We start from the raw sequence: 6951 nt of genomic DNA, 5'->3' as shown, positions 1-6951 counted from the left end.
ATATACATGAACTCTGAAGGGAACAGACTGTCTTGAGAAAAAAATTTATGCAATTTTCTTTTTATCTTACCTCAGTATACTGCCTTTTAAAACAGTGTTTATAAGTGCAACGCTGTTTACAGTGGTAACTGGGGAACTGTGGTTACCTGACTGTAACCCTGTTCCCTGAAAAAACATGAACAAGATGCTGCCTTTCAATAACGCATATGAGAATATTCTTTGTTCGACCGGTTGTGAAGCATGTGTGTCAAAGAAGGCAAGAATTGGCTTAAATATCCTCTGTTGATTTTGTGCACTTAAGGGTTTATAAATAGGTTATAAATAGACACACCTTCAGGTTATGCCTTTGCCTGAAGAGACATCCAGGCATGCTTACAGTGCTGCTCTGAGGCACAGCATCTCATTCCAGCTTTTTGAGAGAACAGGGTTACAGTCAAGTAACCACAGATGTTCCCAATCAAGAGCTACTCTTGATGCTGCTTTTCAATAACGCATATGAGAACAAAAATATACCAACCCCACCACACTGGAAGTGTGTGGACCCCACAAGGTTGTGTAGTGTATGCGCACAAACATGAAGAGGTCTCAGACATAATTTTGGGATGTTAACTCAAGGACATGTTTGCCTGGAATAGCATGGACTTCCAAACGCTGCAAGGGGACTCCTCTTGCTAAAGCCATAGAGGATGCAATCCCCTGGTTGAATGGGCCCTAACTCCTATGGGCGAAAACTTGACAGTATGCCTCATTTGCTAGGGCAATAGCATCCCTCATCCAATGTGACATTGTTTGTCTAATGGCAGCTGTCCCCCAGTTGCAGCCTTCTAGCGTATAAAAAGCTGCTCCCACTTACACCACTGGCTAATGCAGTGGACGTAAATCTGAAAAGCATGCACTGGACACAGTAAGTGAAGTCTTTCTTGCTCTGTGTCTGGTGGGCAACCTCAACCGCATAGCTACACAAATGACTCTTTTTTTTTTTGCAGGAACTCCAGTATTGAAACAACTTGGTAGTGAACTTTGAAAAACGCACCATCTGAGGGCATAACTTCTTCTTATGGAGGTATTTCTTTTTATTGTGGCCTAATGGTTAGAGAGTCAGACTTGTAACACAAAGGTTTCAGGTTTGAGTCTCAGCTCCAGCATGGATTGTTGGTGGAGGGAGTAAATGACCAGTGCTCTCGTCCAAACCCCCAACTCATCCACAGCAATATGGCTGCCCACTGCTCCATGTGTGTGTTCATTGTGTGTGTGTTTGTGTGTGTGTGTGTGTGTTCATTACTGTGTTTATGCACTTGGATGAGTTGAATGCAGAGCAAAAATTGCAAAAATGGGTCACCATACTTCACAACATGTCATTTCACTTCTTAGTTGGTCCCTCTTAGGGGCCATATATGGAGGTTCCAGAGCTCAGGCTGGGGATGAAATACTGTCCACTGCACCTGAGATAGGAGATCTTTCCTAGCCGGAATAACCCATGAGCCACTATGGAGGGATATTCGATCTGAGAACCACACCCTGGTCGGCCAACAGTAAGAGGACAGACCCTTGTTGATGGACCATGGCCAGGACTCCCAGGAGCAGAGTGATCGGGGGAAATGTGTAAAGACACAGTCTGGGCCACAAATAGGCCATAATGTCCAGACCCAGGTGAGCTAGAGGAGTCTGAAAGAAGTAGTGGGGACATTGTGCTGTCCACCTCGGCTTCGTAAAATCTTTCCCAAATTTTACTGATTATTTCGAGGTGGAGTTTCCATTCCCTGTTTGTCACAGATTGTCTGGACAGTAAGTCTGCTCTCACTCTCATATGCCCTGGAATTTAAATAGCCCTGAGGGACACAAGCACAGGCCGCCTTGGCGATTTATGTAAGAGACAACCACAGTGTTGTCCACTTCAAGACAATTGATGTGCCAGTTGAGAAGGTGACCTCTCCAGATCCCTTGGGTTGGATGGCCATCTAATACCACACCCCAGCCAGTGAGTGAAGTGTCAGTCGTTAACATCTTGCGACTGCAACACATGCTTGGAGTGGGACCCAAAATCAGAAACTGGGATCTGAACCATACAAAAAGTATACAAAGCCCCTGGTACGTAACCCTTATCTGTCTCTGGGGATTGGCCCTTGGATGAAATCCCTTGGCTCCAAGCTACAACTGAAACGGTCTTGTGTGCAGGAGGCCCAAATGAATCACTGTTGATGCAGCCGCCATGAGACCTAGAACCCTTTCAAAATAATGGACAGTAACTTTCTGGCCCAGCTTGCTTTTCTTTAGAGGCAGTGATCAGCAACAGGGAACAACAAAACTGTCCTGCTCCCGCAGGCAGATTATTTTAATAGCAGCTGATCTGTCTTTCATGTCATAATAGATCTGTAATGAAAGCAAGCAACAGTTGTCCACAATCAGAGTGGTGTGATTTTTGACTAGAGTGAGGAGCTGATTTTTTAAAAGCCGGAGCATCATGGTTTTCAATCGCTCCAAGAGTGCTCCACCACTGCTCCATCACTAGTACAATTCATGCCAACAGTCCATGATATAACAGCATATTTAGCAAGAATTCACATGTGTAACATATTTGATAGAGAAGGATCACTCAGATCAGAAAGAATGTTAAGATATGATGATCTCAATGGACATGAGCGGGAAGTTATAGTTCTCAAGGAATTTGTTTGTTCTTTCTAGATACTGTATATTTTCAGCTGAAAGCATGATTTGAACAAGTAATACAACACTTATTCACAAGTAATGGCTCCCTCAATAATGCATTCAAACAAATGTAATCTTACAGTGCCACTTCATCTGTATCTGATTTCGAATGAGCAGAAATCTGTAAGAAATTATAAATTTTTGGGCCCGATGCTAAACTTACTTGCCAACCCCTGCTTTAGGGTGTTCAGAATGGATTTGACATGTACTGGAGACAGCTGTGCTCGGGAGCTCGCTGTTTTGTAGTCTCTGCCATGTGTCACTATATGAGGACATGAACGCATGAACCGTCACTTCATGAGAATTTACCGTTTCATTTGAGAAAACTGTCATATCATAAACACAGACCCTCAAAGATCTTCATGGCAACCCATCAAAATAAATGTTCGGTTTAATGTAAGTAAATTGACAATATATTAAGCTACTGTTGTAGTCTACAGTAGATTTAGCTATGTCTCTATGTAGTAATAATAATAATACGTCTCTATTAATAATAATAATTATGCCTAGACGGCTGCTTGCTTTTTACTTGTATTGTTGTAAAGAGATTATCTGATTATTATATCCAGGGGCGTTGCACAAGATCCCGGGCCCTATGCATAGGCAGTCCTGATGGGCCAAATAAAAAATTTAATATATTCCAGACTTTTCAAGGGCCCTCTCTTCCTTTGGGGCCCTGGTAATCAGTACTGGTTTTACCCCCAGTCCGTCGCCCCATATATATAATTTTTTTTATATTCCTAGACTTATTTGTTGCAGTTTTTTATACAGTTATATTGTAAAACTAATATACCTTTAATGTTCTTTTTTTGCTTAAGAAAATAAATAATATTACTGTCAAATTCATGTCAGATAATAAAAATACTGTAATAATTACAGTAGTTCACCATGTAAATACATGTTTTATTAAGTGATAAGTCTGAAGCACACCATAAAATAATTCTAGCAATTTACAAAGGGCTAGTATACAGCTGTATATACAGATGTACACCAAGGTATCGGATCAGTACTCGGTATTGGCTGATACCCTGGGCCCAGGTATCGGAATCGGTATCGGGAAGAAAAAAAGGGTATCGGAACATCTCTAGTTATAATCATCAAAATTAAAAGAATTAAACATTTGAAATATATCAGTCTGTGTGTAATGAATGAATATAATATACAAGTTTCACTTTTTGAATGGAATTAGTGAAATAAATCAACTTTTTGATGATATTCTAATTATATGAGCAGCACCTGTATATACAAGGACTGCGTCCGAAATCGCATACTTAACGAGTAGGTACTACATTTCAATAAGTACTTACTTAACAGGCGCTAAAAGAGTACGTACTTTACAGCCAAATCTCGTTGAGTATGAATGAATTCCGCCATGTTTACGTTATCATGTGACCTATGACGTTATAACAAGCGCAACAACTTCAAATATATGACTGACTGCTACAGGTTTAATATTTACTACCTAAATATTTTGATGTTGATGCAATTTACTCCTTTTTGTGATCTTGTTGAATACACAAATGCCCTTTTATTGTTAATGTAGTTTAACCAATATATTTGTGTTGTTTTTGTTTTAACTCTATTGAAATGACCCACAGTTTAATCCTTGAAGATTAAACCCTTCGTAGCATCAATAACTCCACAACCCTACCTCGTACGGTTTTCCTCAGCTTTTGCAGTATTTGTAATATCTGCACAAATAAGACGTTGATCAGCTGCTTGAAGATCTCTCCTCCGGAGAAGAATGTTGATTTTACACTTGAAAAATGTAAGTATTACTACTTAAAAATTAAGATTACCTCAGAAAGCATTTCTAGCCCACCCCAACCCTTATCAACAATATTAATGATAAATGGTGACTAATAATTCTATATATTTTTTGTAAAACAAATTGTAATTCATTTTTTTTCATATCTATGCATAACTTCACACTAGACAAATGCAGGCAAGATGAATACATCTAAATATTCAGTCAAGTAATGAATTAATGTATGTGTTAATAAAACAATTAGGTTATATTTTATTTACTGACAACAACAGGAGACATGAATAAACAAGTAAAATAATAAAGAAAAGTAACCGTCACAATAAATAAACACAAGTCAACAACCGATGAAATAAAGCTTTATTCAGACATTGTTCTGTTCTTGAATGTTTACAGACGGTGAACCCACATCCGTTCATCAGGTCCCTCACTGCTGCAGTCAGACTGAATCTGATCATGATGAGAGAGGGACATCGAGTCCTTGTCTGAGTGCACAGAGAGGATGAGGAAGACCATGATGAAGACCCTGAAACACACAACCCTGAACAAGAGCAGGAGAACATGTGTGGGACGATCTGACTGCTGCTGTGTCTGCTCCAAACATCTGTGTCTGCTCACCATGAGCTTGACTACCTGTAAAACATTTACACAGAGTAAAACACTTTATATCATGTTGTCAGCATTCTATTTATTGCTGAATTTAATTTTACATTTTTACAATTGCATGTTAATTTGCTATAGCTACATTATTTCTGTGGTGTAGCGAGCTGGACTGGTCAGCAGAAGGTTTCTGGATCAATCTCCACCGGTGTGTCTTTACTCGAGGTGACTCCAAAGGGATTGAGATCCTGTAATAACTGTAATAACACTTCAGATAAAAGTGGCAAATCAATACATGTAAATGTGAATTTTGTGAATGCTTTTTTTGTGTCTTGGGCAGAAAAATGCTAAATAAAGCTGCTTATTTCTTAAAGCTTCTTTTCTTCAATGTTCTACTATAATATTAATACATGCATACATTTAATACAGTTTCTATTTTGGATTTTAAAGGGTCAGGTCATCTAAACATATAAATTCAGTCATTAATGACTTGCCTCCATTCTGTTCAATCCTTTGCCTGAACATAAGCGGTGATGTTGGTCAGGTTTCTCCTGCTGGTTTGTGTCCATACAGTGTCAGTCAATGGAGCCTGACTTTCAGATTCTTTGTGACATTATTTGATGATACTTTAGAAACTTCTGAAACTCAGGCTTTATTGAATAATGTTGTATGAACAGAAACCAGCATTACAAACTTGACCAATCTCACATCTTCAGTGTCTTTTGGTCTTTCTCTAGATGTTCTCGCTGGCTCTGGGGTCACTGAAGATGAAGAGACCACAGCAGCATCTGTTCCTGATGAGAAAACAGTGATGCAGTGATGGAGTATTTCACCCATGACACTCCATCTTCTTCATCCTCAGTGCACACGGCAGTCTGCAGACATTTCAGATCCTATAAAGATGCACAAGCACAAAACAAAAGCAGTCATTTTAACAGCACAGTGTCACTTCATTTCTGTATTAGAAGTAACAGAATGATCTTACTTTAGATTTTTCTTTCAGGTTTTTTCCACAGATGCTGCTGTCACCTGCTCCACCACAAAAGATCTGCATCAAATGTATAGCAAACAAGAATCAGAAAAGTGCTGTAATAACTGTTTATTAATAAACTACAACTTAAGATCTAAAAGATGTTTGATGACTGTAGTGTACTCACTGAGAATCTTTTATGGCAGCATTTCTTTATCTGTCTCTCTGCAGCAGATAAACACACATGTGTCTGATCTGTCCCTGTAACATCCAGACAAGAGTCCGTCTCTGTCATTTATCTGTGATATACTGCATTTACATGTTGAGCTAGATGCTGATGTGCTCACTCACTTTATCCAACACAAGAGCTCCACAATTTATCAACAATACTAATGGTCAAATGAAATAGATAACTTATGTTTACTTAATGTAGATTTATTTATTTACATTACTTACATTCATCTAAAGCAATGTAGACAGTTGATTCTACATAATAACACACACATCTCTCACTCAAATGTCTGTTCATGTGATTTTCTCATAAGCATTTCTCTTAGAATATTTCTCTGTCTCATATTCAACAGACAATTAATCGTCTTTAAGATGTATATGGTTCATGCAAATCCACTTTGGAGACCTACATATGCTTACTGGAGATCCGCTGTTCGCTTTACATAATAAAACATGTTTTGATGTTGTTTTTCATCACAAATATACTATGATTTTACTGGCTTTATAGTGTCTTTACATCTTAACAAATCAACAGCTTACTCTACAGTAGCTCAACAAATACGATTTTATCACATGGGAACCGTGTTTTGTTTTATAATACTCACCTTTGTAAACACCCTCTACGCTGCTCTACTTCACGTTCGATGACGATTTATCCCTTTCGCGTGGCATTCTGGGA

This window comes from Carassius auratus, chromosome 36 (genome assembly GCF_003368295.1).
Source record: "Carassius auratus strain Wakin chromosome 36, ASM336829v1, whole genome shotgun sequence".
Taxonomy (NCBI): Eukaryota; Metazoa; Chordata; class Actinopteri; order Cypriniformes; family Cyprinidae; genus Carassius; species Carassius auratus.
This window is presented reverse-complemented; position numbering follows the sequence as displayed.